Source organism: Ambystoma mexicanum, chromosome 1q (genome assembly GCF_040938575.1).
Source record: "Ambystoma mexicanum isolate Mex_15411 chromosome 1q, UKY_AmexF1_1, whole genome shotgun sequence".
NCBI classification, from domain to species: Eukaryota; Metazoa; Chordata; class Amphibia; order Caudata; family Ambystomatidae; genus Ambystoma; species Ambystoma mexicanum.
In genome coordinates this window covers 1,546,452,244-1,546,470,919 of record NC_090922.1, presented here as the reverse complement: position 1 = coordinate 1,546,470,919, position 18,676 = coordinate 1,546,452,244, and the positions used below count along the sequence as shown (strand labels likewise).

Here is an 18,676-nt window from a genome sequence, read left to right as displayed (position 1 = left end):
ACCTTATCAATTGCTATTTTTTGCACCCATTCATTCCGCGAATGTCTTCAAAGCTTTCCCTTTCAGTCAAGGTAAAAAAACAATTGCCCCTTATACGTTCACTGGAATGCGCGGGCATATTGTGCGTCCAAACAAAAAAATCAACTCATGTGACCTTGCCTCAGAAGGCAAATACATTCTTATGTTGCATCAACATATTGTAATTCAATTATGAGAACCGCTACTCATGTACACCTCCGCAATCGTTGTTTGTAGCAAAGAGTGCAGATGTTGGCGTAGGTTTGAAAACTTAGCACTCCAGTCTGACGGCAATAGTATTCCAAAAACATTTTCACCCACACGCAGTAAGCGCTAATGGTACTGTGAGGGCGAACTTCCATTTAAACGTATGACTTAGGTGATATGAAAACTCCACTTTTTCAGTTTGTGCTCCTATTAGAGGGCACAAACTTTTCCCCCCACTCAGTCTAAGGCGAAAAGAGTCGTTGTGAGGAACGATCCCCCTTATAGCTTTCCACCACCTGCACTACATATCATGAAAAAGTGCAAGGAAAAGCAGAGCGTCTGATATATTTATTTTTCTCAAACTTTGGTGAGGAATCGTCCAAGGGGAAGAGATCTGTAAGGCACCCAAAAAGTGCTCCTCCTAAGCAAACAGGAACTATACCATAAGAACACATCCACTACTGTACCTGTGTAATATGCAGTAGTGGTTGTGGGCAGGACCTAGGCATGTGGATATAAGGCCATAAGTATGAGAATGTATGGGGGTACATTGGCTTATGGCGTCACTGCTTATAATGTCGTTTCTGGGTGCATGGCCTTCGCCCATGCTCCCAACACTGTACACACTCCCTACAACCATGTAACCGGCAATCAATAGTGCAGGTGTATGCATTGCTCTGACAAGCTGCGGTGGTTGTGGCCTGGGGCTAGAGTCTTGGAAGTATGGCCTTCGGCCTACGGCCTACGGCCATTCATCCAAGACTCTAGCCCCTGGCCACAACCACTGCAGCCTGACACAACCATGACAGCGTAGCAATAATCAATAGCACATTCACACTAAATTGGAAATGTACTACCGATATGTACGCAATTGTAGCGGTTGCTAACACCACGCGTGTTCTCACATCAGTTAAAAGGTACCTGGCCACAGCATGCACTGAAACACTACCCTTACTAGATCCCTCATTTTCTACATGTACAAACATCCCAAACAAGGTGCTCATAGAGAATACATCACTAACGCCAGTTGACCAAACAAGTACAGTATTACACCTATTTCTAACTATTTGACCCTCCCCAAGTACTGTAGGAGATCAAAGTAGGTTCCTAAACACCACTTCTCATGGAGAATAGATCATTAACAACTGTCGGGCAAACAAGTGCATTATGTAACCCATCTCTTACGCTGTACACCTCCCCACGCACGGTAGGACAAGTCAATGCTAAAATTCATCAGGCGGAAGTCTCCGTCAAAAATAAACGCACTCGTAAGTGAGTTTAACAATCATTTATTGCAATAAAACAAAGCTTCCGCGGAAGGGCCGACACGTAACATCATCAGAGGGATGCTGCTAGTGTGTGCTGCCAGTATTACGGTGAGCATGCTTTTTATAGGGAAATGATTACATTGAGTCTTATGCCTGGCTCAGAACCAGACCTTTCCAAACATACAAATTCCTGTCGGAACACTTTTGGCTGTATTCCCAGACATTGCGGTGAGATTTTACAAAGGCCGGACATCGCAAATGGTCATTACTCATATAACTTATCTAAGCAAATCATAATACGCTTCAGGATGCAGATGTAACCTTTAATATGTATGGTCGTACAACGAGCTAGTTCATCACACTTGACACAGTGGGGAATTTTCCAAGCTACACATATCCTGCTGCTGTAGTGATAATGATGTCCATTTATGGGCTGTTGAACAAAAGCAGGACATATCTTTTACAGAGTGATGCACGAGCGCCTGACACAAGTCTCCTTCACGCATATCCCAGAGAATAACAACTCCAAATATAGATACGTTTCTGCTTATGTCTCGGGAAAGAGTGTGGATGGTAGCAATCATTTATCCATGAGCGAGAAAACCCAGGGTCAGTGAACACATGCTGACTTGCAAGGCCGCTTTCTGTGGAAGGGAAGTGTAAACGTGCTAACAGACGCTGTTTATGTAGCTTTACGGGAAAGGAGAGCAGGGGGACATTCCTAAATCTATGAGTAATATGTGTTCAAGGCGAAAACCCTGGGCCTCGTGCACGGACACAAAAGCAGTTGGTTTAACATGGACATAATGCTATAACATGGGCAATGTTTTAAGTCTTGCTGAGGCAAAGAAACATGGCAATTACATGATTTTGGTATTTACAAACAACCCTTTTGCGTCAGCAAGACTTTATCAGTAATACACCTGGTTTGGTTTGTATTCATTCATTCTTTTATTATCGTTGTCTGACACATCAATCTTTTGTAACCCCTCGATTGCCTCCTCTAATTTTATCATCTCATTGGTGGCCATGGCATTAGTGGGTTTGGGTGCCAGTGCTTCCATCATTCTCCTGCAGCAATATCCTATGACAGACAAACATAAGGGAATAAGGGAAAGCACTGAATGCAACAGCAGCAAGCAGCTATTAATCCTCCTACGACGAGAAGAGGGGTGAGGAGCTTCCATCCCCAGCTTCGCAATAGATCCCAGAACCAGGATGTCCCATCCCCAGGCCCAAATTCAGAATGGATTTGAGCTGCCATTTTATGCATTTCATCGATCCCTCTAAAGATATCGGTGCTATAATCAGGTGAAAAAGTACAGCAGGAAGTGCCAATTATTTTACAAGCCCCTCCTACCTCTGCCAACATTGTGTCTAATACTAGTCGATTTTGTAATGCGACCATCCGGACTGCCTGTACTTCTTTAGTAAGGTTAGCCAGTATGTCGCCGGTCACATTTAATTCCTTCTCCACTAACCTAGCCAGGTGCCTAATGCTCCTGGAATTCATAACTATTCCCATTGGCATCACTATGCCCTTTAGGAAATCAAAGATGTCATCCCAGGTGGTGTCTTCCTTAGTGACAACAGCTCTTTTCCTTCGTCCGTAATTTCCCGTGTTCAATTTTGTTCTCCTACTTTCTTTCTTCATATTAACCGTCTCTAATGGTTTGTAATGTAGTCCTAACATTATATAGCCAACAGTACATCTGCCTTTCCAATGGCGAGGCAACCAAAGGAAGGCGTGTTTCCCACAAATAAACATAGCCCCTTCCGGAGGAAGGAAGGGTGCTGACTGACTATTTAAATCCACTGTAATTTGGCAGTTGTGTCGGCCCATAAAGACACTTTTATGATGCGTTTGGGTTCATTGATAACAAAAGGGGGCTTGTCGAATTATATTCTGTACAGGTATCGGGGAGGGCAATTCCTCCTCTTCCCTCTTTCCTGTAGAAAGTAGGATCGGGTCTATGTTCCTAGTGGCTGGCGGGCAGGGAGTGGATCTATTTAGATACCGGGTTGCATTTGGTGCTAGGGGAATGTAAGGCAATGAAACTTTAATAGTATTTGGCTCCCTATTGTAATTTATCCTAACGTTGTTGTAGGCCGTTGAGTTAAGCATGTCGAGAACCCTTTGTCTATTTTCATCGGTTATTGAGTCGATCAGTTCTTTATATTCACAGTCCCTTTCTGCCTGCTCACGGTTACTTTCTGCTATCCTTTTTTCTGTATTTTCACCGTCTTTTCCCGTCTTATAAATGGTGTGTGTAGCATTACGGGAAGCATCCAAGAGAAAATTTCCCAGGGGCACACAGGTATCATTTGTGGCAGGAGTCGCATACCATTCGGGCCCACTTTCATGGCTGTGGGGAACATACGTGCATATATAGCAATTAGTCTTATTTAGTATCTGGTTCGTATCATTCATCCATGTCAGGATGCTATTCCTTGGGTGCTTTTTCCGATACTCCTGATCTATATGGGGAATAGTTACTAGTTCTGGTGTTGGAGGCTGCAATGTGGTGGGCAGCAGGTTACGGGCAGCATAAATATCATGATGCTCAAGGTACCAGAGGAATATGGCGAACCCTACTGTTATAAAAGTACAGACAAGGGATAAGATGAGCTTTTCCTTTGGGGTGCATGCATATCTATTTACTCGAGGACGCCTCTGTCCTGTATCCTCATTATCCATTTTAACAACCTACTTTGTTCCCTCGCACAGGGCTGATCCCAGGTGGCTGAGTTCCGAAACTTGGCTGCCAAATGTCACACTATATATATATACAGTATATATTTTACACAAAAGGTTCAAAGTCCCTAACAATTACCCTAACGGTGCCGTCCGTTTATGCGCTAGATCGCAAGGGTTGCACAGTATAACCCATTCTGCTGTCACCACTTCTGGCTCCTACCTTGACTCGTCTCGTTGAGGCTACTTCCTACCCTTGGGGGGTGCTGAGGCCATTTCATCTGTGTCTCGGTGGGGCTACTTCATACCCAGGAGGGGTTGCTGAGGCCACATCTGTATTTTCAATTGTCCTTGCTTGTTCCGACCCTTTACCAAGTCCTTTCTCAGCCAGATGTCAGAGTTCAAACATAGGCAATCAAAGTTGCTTCCTGGGGCGCAAGTTATACCTTGGAGTGTCCTCCGTTAGTTCGGCTGCAAAATGATCTGTGTCCTTGGTCGGGGGGTGGACTATCTGAGATGGTGCCTTCTTGAGATGATTGGCGTGTATCCACGTCTTGTGCCCAGCTACCTTGACAGCGGTTTGTGTTGCTAAGAGTACCAAGAATGGCCCCTTACAGCAGGCTTGCAAGCAATTGGTGCGATTAAAACTCTTTACCAGGACATAGTCCCCTGGTTTGATGGCGTGGCCCTCTCCTTCTAGGGCCGGCGGAGCTGCTTCTTTCCCTGTTGATGGATAATAGATAGTTTATGTGTGAGTTCAGCACAGTAATCCCTCAACAATGGCTGTTCAATGGTACCAATAACCCTTGGTTTAGGGACAGACCAGGCACTTGGGGGGCGGCACATCACGATCTCAAAGGGGGACAATTTGTGCGTCCCCTTTGGAGTGGTCCGCATACTCAACAATGCCAAAGGAAAGGCATCTGGCCACTTCAGGTTTGTGGAGGCACTGATTTTTGCCAGTTTGTTTTTGACTACGGCATTCGATCGTTCAATAATCCCGGCACTCTTGGGATGATAAATGGAATGGAATCGCTGATCGATACCTAAGGCAGTACATACATACTTCACAACTTGACCAGTAAAGTGTACTCCGTTGTCGGAATACAGAAGGCTGGACACCGTGTCCTGGGGCACCCAGTATTTCAGAATACATTTAGCTGTGGAAATAGCAGTGTTGTCTCTTAGGGGGTAAGCATCCGTCCAGCCAGAGAACCAACACCTCATTACAAGAAAATATTTTAGTTTAGCAACTGATTCCATTTGTATAAAGTCCATGTATATTACTTCAAATGGCTGCGTAGGGAGTCTGCTATGACCCGCTGGTACCTTCACAGATTTGCCCACATTGTGCTAGAGGCAGATGGCACACTGTGCTGCCCACCTCCTGCAATACGATCCAATTTTCTGGTTCTTCCATACCTTGCTTAGAATGTCCTCCATTGCACCTGCATTAACATGGGCATTCCCGTGTGCCATATCAACTACCTTGGGTAAATAACAGTCAGGGAGCAACCACCTCATTTTGATTTTGTCCAGCCACACCCCTTTAGAAGTTTGTCCATTGCTACTGTCTTTAGTCCATGCTTTAATTTCGCAATCTGCTGCTTCCTTTTGAATGTCCTTTACTATCTCCTCAGGGTCCTTTCCCAATTCACCCTCATCCCTCTTCCCATCCACATCCCTTTGCAGCATGTTACTCTCTGGAAGGGGCAGTTTACAGTGTTCCGCAGCATTTTTAGCCACCTGGTCTGCAAAATCGTTTCCCTGCCCCACAAAATCTACCACCTTTTTATGGGCAGAGCACTTCACTATAGCCACCTGAGCGGGTTCAGCCAGTGCCGTCAATAATTTGTTTATCAAATTGCCATGTTTAATTTTGGTACCATGTGAGGTGAGAAACCCTCTTTCTTTCCATAGCAGGCCAAAATTAAAGGCCACACCATGTGCATAGGCTGAATCCGTATAGATGGTTACAGCTAAACCTTGGCTCAATTCTAGAGCCTTTGTCAATGCCCTTAATTCTGCAGCTTGCGCTGATAACTCGGGTATGCGTTCCATATGGACAATTTCACTTTCAGTTGTAATCGCGTACCCAGCCACTGTCTCCCCACTTTCCAGCTTGTAACACGAGCCATCACAAAATAGAACCCCATTACCTCCCTCTAGGGGAAGGTCACTCAGATCGACCCTACCTCGGGTCTGCTCATCAGTGCGTATAAGGCAATCATGCATGTCTTGATCTCCCTCACCACTCGGCAAGGGCAAAAGGGAAGCTGGGTTTAAAGTATTACATCTCATCATAGTTACATTTGGTGCAAACAATGTCAATTCATATTGTGTCAAGCGGGCTGCTGTAAGATGCTGGGTTTGAGTTCTATTGAGCAACACATCTACGGCATGGGGAACTCTCACAATTATAGCAGTTCCCAGCACTTAACCAGCACTCTGTTTGAGAGCTACCGCTGCTGCGGCAACTGATCGCATGCAAGGGGGAAGTGCTGCAGCCACACTGTCCAATGTGCCAGAGAAATAAGCACAAGGCCCTTGCTTTCCATTTTGTTCCCGAGTCAATACAGATAGGGCACAACCTTTTTGTTCATGTACGAAAAGAGTAAATGGCTTGTCATAATTGGGTGTTCCAAGCCCGGGGGCACTACACAAGGCGCTTTTCAAAGCGTCGCAGGCCTCTCTCATTTCTTGCTAGCAGGGAGAACTCAGGGACCCAATGGCCGCAATATGAGGTGATACCCAACAGTCGTCTCAATTCTTTAAAGGTACTGGGATAGGCCATTTCTTGGATTAATCGTACCCTTTCAGGTGACAGCGATCGACCCTCTGCAGTGAGGACATATCCCAAATAATCGACCTTAGGCATTAGATATTACATTTTCTTAAGCGACACTTTGTGACCATGATATGCCAAATGTTGTAACACGATCAAGGTACCTTCTTTACAACTCAATTCAGTGTCTCCACAAATAAGAATATCATCCACATACTGGATGAGCATCACACCAGGAGGTAACACAATTTCATCCAATTGTTGTTTTAGCACTTGGCTAAAAATAGCTGGGCTCTCTGTTTAACCTTGGGGCGCTCGACAAAACCTATATTGGCGTTTTGCTAACACAAAGGAGAAAAGGTATCTGGTTTCTTCAGCTATGGGTATGGAGAAAAAGGCATTTTTCAAATCCACGACGCTAAAATAAGTAGCTGTGGGGGGGACCATAATAAGACTACTAGTCACACTGGGGACAACTGGATACCTGGGGTCTACAACCTTATTAATTCTTCTGGGATCAATAATAAATCGGTATGGGGTCACTTCATCTCCTTTCTTATGGACTGGAAGAACCGGAGAGTTACAGGGACTGTCATCACATTCTTCAACAACCCCAAGCTGCATCAGGTCCTGTACAATCCTAACCAATGCTGCTTCCCCTTCTGGAAATATTCTGTACTGTGGGGTTCGGGGTAGAGGGGACACCATGTTTTACCTTGATCACAACAGGGGGAATGTTCAAAACTCCCACATCATTACTACTAGTAGCCCAAAGCTCTGCAGGCAATGCCTGTAAATCTGGTGGCAAAGGTTCAGTCAGATAACAACCACCAACTTTGGATTTACATATGGTCATTCGCACACCTGTCAGAGAACAATAAATGGTTGCATTTAGAGCTTTCAAAAGATCCAATCCAAGGAGATTCTCGGGACACCTGTTAGTAAGTAACCATTTGTTTGTCAATTTCAATCCACATATAGATGTTTCAACTTTCTGGGACACTGGAGTACATATGGGTTCCCCACCAAACCCTACAGAAACCTTATTTTCACCAGATAGTGGAACTGAGGGGACGGCCTTGGAGTCAACCGAGCTGTTACCTGCCCGGTGTCAACCAAGCATTTAACGGTGGGGTGCTGTCCTATTTGCAATTTAACATACAGTCCTTTCTGGTCTATAGGAACAGACACCGCCTGCCCAGGTTCACTAGGGGCGTTTCAACTCATTGCTGCTGTGTTATCAAAGTTCATCATTCAACTCAATTCATCCTACGCAAACCCATTGCCATTCACTCCAACCATTTGTCGCTGCGCCGCGCCAGTTGAGAAAACATTATTTTCAAGGTTTACAAACCTTCCCTGTCCTTGGAGTGGTCCCATATGAGGTCCACCTCGGCCTCTTCCTCTCCCACCCTCCGGTTGACCACCTCGTGCCATCAATATGGGACACTCGTTTTTCCAATGTCCCGTCTGTTTGCAAAATGAACACTGATCAATTCGTGGGGGTGTCCATTGTGGGCCATTACCTGCTGGGTTTCTTACCTGGGGTTTCTGCCCCTTTTGTTTACTATAAGATGGTTGTACCAGCTGTTGCATTAGCACCTTATTTTTTAAGTTCCTGTCTGCCTGTTTCTTACCTTCCATTTCTTCCTCCTCCTGCCGTTCGTAATATTTAGCCATCTCTAGAATCTGGGGCGGAGTGCTTGCCTGCCAAGTGCTCTCGCCCAATTTGAGTGGTTTCTTAATTCCTTTACGCAAACCCTTCACAAAGACCATGGCAAAATACCTCTGACCCGTAGGATTGCTAACAGACTGACCACTGTGTGCCTTAAATGCACTTTCAAATTTCAGGAAATAGTCCCCAACTGTTTCTACAGGGCTCTGTATAACAGCATCCATTTTCTCAACATTCACATCTACCTCTGGCAACACGTCACTTAATGCTTTTAATATTCTCGTCCCTAGTGTTTTCAGGCCCTCTGGAATGGGGTCAATTGGTTTCCCGGTCTGTATCTTCTTTTTCTAATGCTGTCCAATTGATGACATGCCCAGGAGGGTCCTGAGATCTAAAGGGTTCCCATACATCAGCCGGTGTCACGGCAGACATCACATGATCAATGTCCTGCAAAGTCAACGTACACATTTTGAATAGCGCTCTTAGCTCCCTATAGAATACCGCGGCATTAGTCCTAGGGTCCGGGGTGCTTTTTATTATACTAAACAATTCTGCTCTAGTGAGGGGTACATAGACATATGTCTTGGTTACAGTGGGGTCTTTGGCTGGGTCTACATTTGCTGTAACAATAGGTGCACATATCCACAGGGGTGCCATCATTGGGGTTCTTGGGAGAAATACTTCTAATAATTCTTTGAACAATCTGCGCGTCCTATGATCCTCTACTTCCCAATTAGGTTTATATGTTTTTAACTCGGCCTCGCACTCCCTCCCCTTTTTTACAAACTTCCTCCCGCCCACCTGTTGCACATTCCGATCCTATTCTGTTCTGTTCAAAAGTCCTTTCAGACATACCAGTCGAGTGGCCTCGCTATGGGGGGCAAATATGTCCGTCCAATATTCTAACTTCCCTGGCTCCTTTTCTTTAAGTATCCCTTTAATCAAAGCATTAGCCGTTGGTTTGGCATCATGCAAGGACTGCGTTCTTCTAAAATGTTCCTCTTCTTCCCACATCAGTTGGTCGTGGTAATCTTTCATTTCCTTAGTTGCCCGGTCAATTATCTGGTTGTATTGATCCCATAGAGCTGCCCGATCTTTTTCAGTGACACGGTCCTTATAAATGTTATGCAAACCCGCGGGCCACGGGCGCTCGGCATCATCTCTCAAATACTTATTAACAAGGTCGCAATGTATTCTCATTACCTGGCGAAATTCCTTCTTTTGGCAGGTGTTCAATTTCTGTTTTACCCCTGCAGCCGGGTTATCAAACAATTCGTTTGCTATGTATTCTAACCTGGCATATTCAACCGGAGTGAAGAAGGGCGGCTTTCTAGGCAAATGCCCTGCTTCCTCTTCCTCGGTACTATTTGGACCCATGGTGCTGATCTGGGTACCATACGGGGGTGGGGGTGGAGGAGGAGGTGTAGAAGGAACTTGAGGCGCAATATTAGATGGGGATATGACAGGTACTGTTAGTCCCAAAAGATTCTCTGTTAATCTGATTGCATCCTGATCAGCTTCGATGTTAAGACTGGTGATTTCCTTTTCTTTTTTAGGGAGAAGTGGGTATATACCTTTATTAGGGCAGCCCAATCCTCTACATCTAGCTGGTGCTCAAATTCTTTGTTATCCAACTCACAGGCCTTCTCCTGCAAGGTTCGTTTTTGTTTCTTTCTATCCTTTTTATCTTGGGACATTTTCTGCTTTATCGCTTCTGTTCGCCACTGGCGAATAGCATCATGCTGGGCGGGGTGGACCTTCTTCCTTAATAATACTAATTCCAGATGCTCGATTGTCTTAACATCAAAAGTCCCGACTTTAGGAGGCCATCTAAATTGAACGGACATCTTTGTGTAGTCCTCCTAGTTTTTGCAAAACTGTACCGCCCACAGCCCATAGTTAGTTAGCATAGTATAACACGGAGTGCCTTCAGCAGGTGCATGCATAGGTTCCTCATTTTTATTTCGGTCACACAAGTTTCCCATTATTAATAAAATACCTTACCAAACCCAAATAATACGTACCATAAAACTGATACCAATTGTGGCTTACCGTCCAGCAATACAATTTCTGCAGATACAATTCACTCACCGCACCAAGGAGACCTCCCCTCTGTCTGGTTCTTCTGGTCCTTGGCAGAGAAGTCGTCTCTCCTTCTTCCTGATCTCCGTCTCAAGATGAGGACCTGCGCTTTTGCAGCAAAGGTGCGATAGAATTTGAGCCCAGTAACTCGTCCGCCGGAGACAGGAGCTCAATGGAAGGCACGCATCAAAGCGATGGACTGCATCTGCAAGGCCCACCCAGGGACGCCAATTAGTCAATGCTAAAATTCACCAGGCGGAGGTCTCTGTCAAAAATAAACGCACTCGTAAGTGAGTTTAACAATTATTTATTGCAATAAAACAAAGCTTCCGCGGAAGAGCCGACGCGTAACATTATCAGAGGGATGCTGCTAGTGTGTACTGCCAGTATTACAGTGAGCATGCTTTTTTTATAAGGAAATGATTACATTGAGTCTTATGCCTGGCTCAGAACCAGACCTTTCCAAACATACAAATTCCTGTCGGAACACTTTTGGCTGTATTCCCAGACATTGCGGTGAGATTTTACAAAGGCCGGACATCGCAAATGGTCATTACTCATATAACTTATCTAAGCAAATCATAATATGCTTCAGGATGCAGATGTAACCTTTAACATGTATGGTTGTACAACAAGCTAGTTCATCACACTTGACATAGTGGGGAATTTTCCAAGCTACACATATCCTGCTGCTGTAGTGATAATGATGTCCATTTATGGTCTGTTGAACAAAAGCAGGACATATCTTTTACAGAGTGACGCACGAGCGCCTGACACAAGTCTCCTACACGCATATCCCAGAGAATAACAACTCCAAATATAGATACGTTTATGCTTATGTCTCGGGAAAGAGTGCGGATGCTAGCAATCATTTATCCATGAGAGAATAAACCCAGGGTCAGTGAACACATGCTGACTTGCAAGGCCGCTTTCTGTGGAAGGGAAGTGTAAACGTGCTAACAGATGCTGTTTATGTAGCTTTACGGGAAAGGAGAGCAGGGGGACATTCCTAAATCTATGAGTAATATGTGTTCAAGGTGAAAACCCTGGACCTCGTGCACGGACACAAAAGCAGTTGGTTTAACATGGACATAATGCTTTAACATGGGCAATGTTTTAAGTCTTGCTAAGGGAAAGAAACATGGCAATTACATGATTTTGGTATTTACAGACAGTAAAACAGTTTCGGAAACAACATTTTGGCTCTGCTGACGACCGCTCTGTCCTGGGATCCAAGATGTCGGGCACATCCACACAATCTGACGCACATTACGGTGCTCTGCAGCCAAACAGGTAAGACGTTGCGGAGCGGACATAGATATCACTAATTTTTTTAGACACATTTTTTGGTCATTTTAAAGGAAACTACTGGACAGATTGTCACCAAATTTACAGAAGCACGCTTTCCGGACCAAGGGCCTGCCACTGCCGCAAATTTGGTGAAAATCCGTCCAACAGTTTCACCTGTAGGCGTGCACAAAGTTTTTCCCCCATTCAGTCTATGGGGAAAAAAGAAGTTTTGGGACCCCCCTATAACTCCCCCCCCGTTAGACCAAACCTCACATAACTTTGCAAAAAAAATTCACAGTGGCCCATATACTTTTTTTGCAAAGTCTGGTGAGGATTCGTCCAGGGGCAGCGGAGTTATAAGCCACCCACAAAGTGCTCTTCCTATGGAAACAGCAACTTAACCATAACTACACAGCCACTACCGGGGCTGTGTAATATAAATCACTGAAAAAAAAGTTGTTAAAGGGATGTTATGGTTACAAGCAAAATCGACAAACCTCAGAAATTCACCAGTTATGATAAGCTAAGCCACCATTACTCACGCCACCAACGTGCACTGCTAAGACTAACACCCACGACATCAAAGATGACATCACAAATGTCATTGATGACATCACATATCTGTGGCACTTATATTTGTTCAATGACATATATAGGCCAGGTGGTTTTGTTCACTGACAGAAAGAATATTAAAATTCAAAAGTTAATATATATCTAGACGTTAACCTTGTTGTATGTAAGTACTTTCCATAGGGTTTGGTCTTAGCTCATGGTGCTCATACAAGGGGCAATAAGCAGGCCTCAAACACACAATTCATTTGTATACATGAAGATGAACTTTAATGTTATTAACATTTTCTTGTGAAGCTGTTTATTTCTTCCTTACTTTAGTTTCCCTGTATAAACCTCTGATTTGTATGCATTGTGGATCTTCATATGTTTTTTTTTGTAATAAGTATTGAATTTTAGCTATTTATTACATGTTTAACATTACTCCAAACTCTGATAAGTTCGCATTCATTATTTTACTATCCAAAATTACAACACTAAAAATATTGCACTTCTATGGTGCATGCTGCAGCCATTGCCTGTGCTTATGTGTATGTATGATTCAGTTCCTGTATTAACAATAACACTGCAATACAATGGGCTTCCTTATAACTCTGGCTGTAGCCGTGTCTGTAAAACCGGCATTGCTGCCGCCCGAGTCATTTTTTTTTTTCACCAACCGGGAATGGGCAATTATCAGGGAATTACAGCCCCGGCAGACAGAGTAATTGCCCATACCCGGGTGCTGGAAAAGATGACTCCCAATTCCCATTTGAGTCCCATTGGACTCAATGGGAATGGGGAGGTTGGATGCAACAGCACCATTCATGAATGGTGCTGGTGCATCCTACAAGGTCTGCGAGCGGGTGCATTTCCACCCGCCAGGTCAGACCTGGCGGGCGGAAAGGCACCCGCTCGCAGACTCGTAGTTTGCTGGTCTGAAAACAATGGTACCGGTAGGCTTACTGGTACCGTTGTTTCCTGACCGGCAAACTTGTAATGAGGCCCAATGTTTTGTATAGATGAGTACATTCTTTAATAGATTAAGTAGTTCATGATAGGTCTCCCGATTACCCCTGACATCTTGTTACCAACATTATAAACACAACCTCTTGTAGGGACATTTCGTCAAAATTAATTTCACATGTGATGTCATCAATGACGTTTGTGATGTCATCTTTGATCTCCCATGACGTAGCAGTACACTGTGGTGGCGCAAGTTATAGTTGCTTAGCTTACCATAACTGGTGAATTTCTGAGGTTTTCGTTTTACTTGTAACCATAACATTCCTTTGACAAAGATTTTCATGGAATTTCATGTTAATAGTGCAACCTAACCATAACGTCCCTTTAACAAGGTTTTTCAGTGAATTCCGTGGGTTTTTACCAGTGCATGATAATTTCCTATAACTTATTAATATACTTACACCAATATAGCAAAGTTTTTGTCCACTATACAATGTTTTACCTTAAATCTCTGCCATTTTCCACCTTTTAGCATATTTTTAACACTTCCATTCACTTTTTGCTACTTTTTCCACTGATTTTGGGTTTGTCATCGTGTGTGAACTTCTGATGTCATCGCAGACATTCCGGACCGGCTCACGTGACCTTGCGTGCAGCATGGTGACGTGTTTGCGATCGGGTCTATACTTTGAGGACAGTCCGGAACTGCATTTACTACTGATCTAGGAATTTTCAAGCTCAAAATGTACCCTTGCACAGCTCCTACACATATTGTTTTTTTAAAACTTCTTTTTTATTGGCTTTTACAATAAACAAACGCACAACGTAGCGTGCCAATGAACCCCCCCCACACCCCTCACCTCGTTGGTGCACTCCAACGTGGATTCAAACTGCCATGTCCATCATGATCGTGATCAATAGCGTCATACAGTAGAGCCAAATCGTATACAGCATTGTACGGCCATTATCAAACAAGTCTAATCTCCTCACAGTACTTTATTCCAGATTGTGACTCGTATTCTACAGCTGATCAAGCCCCACCCTTGTGTGTGGGCGATGCCGTCTCTGTAGCACCGGGTTGTTGAATCAGAAACTGAGTGTACGCATCCCACATGTTGCTGGCGTTGCACCGGCTCTGTCAGTGCCAGTTGTGGCTGACCCAATGACCACACTTGGTATTTGGTTAACAGCAGGGATTTATTGAGCATCAAGGTCAGCCTCCTGGAACCCTTACCCCTGCAGCATTCCCATTCCATGGCGTGAGCCATAACAAGTATATATAGAAACAGTAGTCAAGCAGGCACAAGATTCTATGACCCTTCTAAACTATTTACAATGTATGAAATAGACAGTGCATAACTATATACATTGTGAATGTCTCACAAGGAATAAGCTGTGTGCATATGTACAGGTATATGTTGAGTCCAAAGGTGAGGCCTCACTTAACACCTCCCTTCTTTCCCAAAAACATCATTACCCATCACTGGCCCATCCACTTCCTTTCCATACCATACCACTCTTGATAATTGCCACTCTCTCCCTATTCCATACCGCTCCTCCTTTCACCAACACAGACAACCCCAAAACGTTCACCCCTAGCTTGGGCTCTGAGAAAACCACAGCACCCTTCCGTACCTTAGTAGGTATTTTCACCTTTCACCTTCACTTCCAAATTCCTGCATCTTTTGATCATAACGAACTTTGGCTTTCATCCCACTCTCATGTATCCTCTCCCTCATATCCTCAGTGTCTACACTCACACTTGTTGACCTCCCCATCCACCCCGGACACGAATGGGTATTGGGCTTTCTTCCTCACAGAACTTCGAATGCGAAAACCCTGGTAACACTATGGGGAGCCAAGCGATACTGGAAGGTCATTTCCATTACAGTCCTAAGCCAATCTCCCCCAGTGGCCACCGCTATTCTAATCGCTTCCATAAGCGTCATTTTGAACCTCTCAACACATCCATTCCCTTGGGGATGATAAGAGTGCTGTGGTGACCTGCTCCACACCATATGTCTCAAGAAATTCCTTAAACTCTTTAGACAACACTTGAAATCTCCCTCAACACACACAATTCAGGCCATTTGGACAGCAGATCAATAACTACTAATAGGTGTACATCCCTGGACCCACTGACATTGAAAGGCCCTAACAGATCAAGTGCTACCTCATCCCAGGGTACTCTGGGACTGTCCCGTACAACAATGGGAACTTTGTGAATAGTAAGGCCTTTATCACCAGCAACACAATCCAGACAAGTCTTCACCTGCCCATCCAAATCCTTATCCACACCAGGCCACCAGAAATCGGCCCTCACTAGACCTTTTGTCCTTGCCACCCCCAAATGGCCCACGTGAGTTAAATCTATTTAACGTGCTCCTCATCTTGTCTGGGACCACCAATTGATGCCCCCGATACAAATAGTCACCCTGAAACCACAGTTCATTGTTTACTTTACCAAATCCTTCCATCGCACCATTCTGTTCTTTAATATCATTCCTCCTTACCATAGCTGCTACTTTTTGATACAAATCATCCTTCACAAATGCAGCAACCCATTAATTCCTTTGTAAGCAACCCTGAACCTGAAATATTTCCATTAAATCCTCTTCTTGACTCTCTTCACCCGTGTCAGCTTCCTTCTGCTGCACCCTCCCTCGATAGGGCATCTGCCAGAGCATTACTCTCCCCACGAATATGTACCAATGAAAATCTCAATCCTTGCATAGAACTCACCCACTTCATTATACGACGGGACACTCCTTCCAGACCCCCTTTTGCAGATTTGTTGACCAACGGATTGTGGTCAGTACAAATTATAAACTCTCTTCCCCACAAAAACCTCTTCAACTTTTCCACACCCCACACACACGCAAGAGCTTCGTCCTCAACCACAGAGTACCTACTCTCAGCATTCTTAAGAATCCTGGATGCAAACGCTATGGTATGGTATGGTATGTAAACCCATACCATCCTCCTGCATCAGCACACCCCCTAAACCGTAGTCAAGAGCATCAACAAACAAAAGTGTATTTTTATTTACCTCAAATGCATTTGAAATGGGAGCATTGATCAATGCTGACTTCACTTCCTGGAACCCCATTTTACATTTCTCAACCCAACAAAAACTCACACCCTTGCGTGTAAGCCTATGAAAGTTTCATGTTTTGTCTGCCGACCCTGTAATGAATTTTGCATAAAACTCAATCAATCCCAAAAAGGATAACACATCACCCTTGCTTTTGGGTGCCGACATACTTCTAATAGCTTCCACAGCATCCTCCTTGGGCCTAACTCCGTTCCCAGAGATCTCATGACCAAGATAAACCACTTTGTTAGACTTAAGAGTACACTTTTCAGTGGCTATTGTCAAGCCTGCCTCCTCCAAAATGTTCATGACTCTCCTCACCCTCGCATCACGTTCATCCTCATCAACACCACATATCAGCACATCATCTTGATAGCACATTACTCCCGGCTCTCCTCCAAGAAGTCTGTACATCATACTTTGAAAGACACAGGGCCTCATTACAAGGTATGAAGTAAGGGGTTAACGGCGCCGGTAAAGGTGCCGGAGCTGTTAACCCCTTACCTCCCCATTACGAGGTCTGCTCGCGGGACCCGCTAAGGACGCCTGGTTTTACCAGGCATCCTTAGCTGGTCCCGCGAGCACACCAGGATGCTAACAACGGGCCTCAATTAACGGGCCCAATGTTAGCATCATCCCCATTGCCATTGAGCCCTATGGGGGCTGAAATGGGAATGGGGTTGTACCGGGTCCGGGTTCCCTGAATGGGGAAATACCGGGCCCTCCAAGGTTGGAATGGCCCGGTATTTCCCAATTCAAGGAACCCGGACCCGGTGCCCGGAATGGAAGTAGCCATGCCGCAAAAAGCGGCATGGTTACCTCCTTCCTCGTAATGAGGCCCACTGGCAGCAGAAACCAGCCCGAAAGGCATCTTCACACATCTGAAAAGACCTTTGGGTGCTATAAATGCTGTGAGATCCTTGGACTCCTCATGAAGTTCAACCTGATGATACGCTGACTTTAAGTCTAAGATAGAGAAAACAGTTGCATCCGATACCCCCACCAACAAATCATCAATCCTTGGAAGGGAAACTTGTCAGCAATTACCATACTGTAAAGGTGTCTGAGATCAATGCATAACCTTATTCGTCCATTGGGTTATCCCATTCTGATGCATGCACCCTCTCTATGACACCATCACTCTCCATTCTGAATAACTCCTCTTCCACCTCCTTGCGCAACGCTAATGGTACACCCGCAACTTTGCAGCTTTGGGTGTTGCTCCCTTTTTTAACCTGATTTTGTGCACAACCCCCTTTAAGCACCCAAGCTTTCCACCCACATCTCCAGTCACACCTTCTACACCATCATTTTGTGTCCCCACACCTTTCACTGTGAGGACCTGGTCTGGATTAATCTTCAACGCAGCCTGATGGCTCCAGGACAGTAGCTCCCCACCTTTGGTTGCCAGGTAGATGCTACTTATTGCCTTACTTCCTTTAAACTGCAGCTCTCCCTCAAAACATCCAATCATTTCTATAGGGACATCTCCATAAGCATTTGCCTTAACATCATCTTCCCACAAGGTACAACATTGAAATGTGTCCCTCCATACCTTCACGCTGATCAAAGTATAGTCTGCACCGCTATCAATCAGCATTTTCACAGGTATTCCCTTAATCATCCCCTCTGCATAAGGTTTAGGAATATTCACCTTGTCTGCAACAGCATTCACTGAAAAAACAACCCCTCTCCCTGTCTCCCCAACCTCACTATCATCACCACATACAGAAACCTTGCAGACCTGACCAGCATTGCAATTCCTGCAACAACGCGCTAAATGCCCCTTTCTTCCACACTCATGACATATTATGTGCAAGGCCAAATATTCTTTGTCAAACGCCAAGTGTGTGGCACTTCCACACGTGAAGCACCTCCTGCCCGAAGCAGTCTTGGGTCTGACGGGGCCCCTCACATCCCTCGAGGGAACCCACTGATGCCCAAAGCTTTTATTACTCGGAGCTCTGCTCATCCATCTTCCTGTCCGTCTTCTCATACCTCTTAGCCGTATCACTTGCATAAGGTCTTGGTGGAGCCTTAGAGACTT

General features: G+C 44.8%; 1 pseudogene; it reads right to left on the bottom strand.

The window, feature by feature from the left end:
- The window catches only part of LOC138551770 (zinc finger protein 84-like), a 94,994-nt pseudogene that overhangs the window by 41,618 nt on the left and 34,700 nt on the right, over positions 1-18,676 (bottom strand).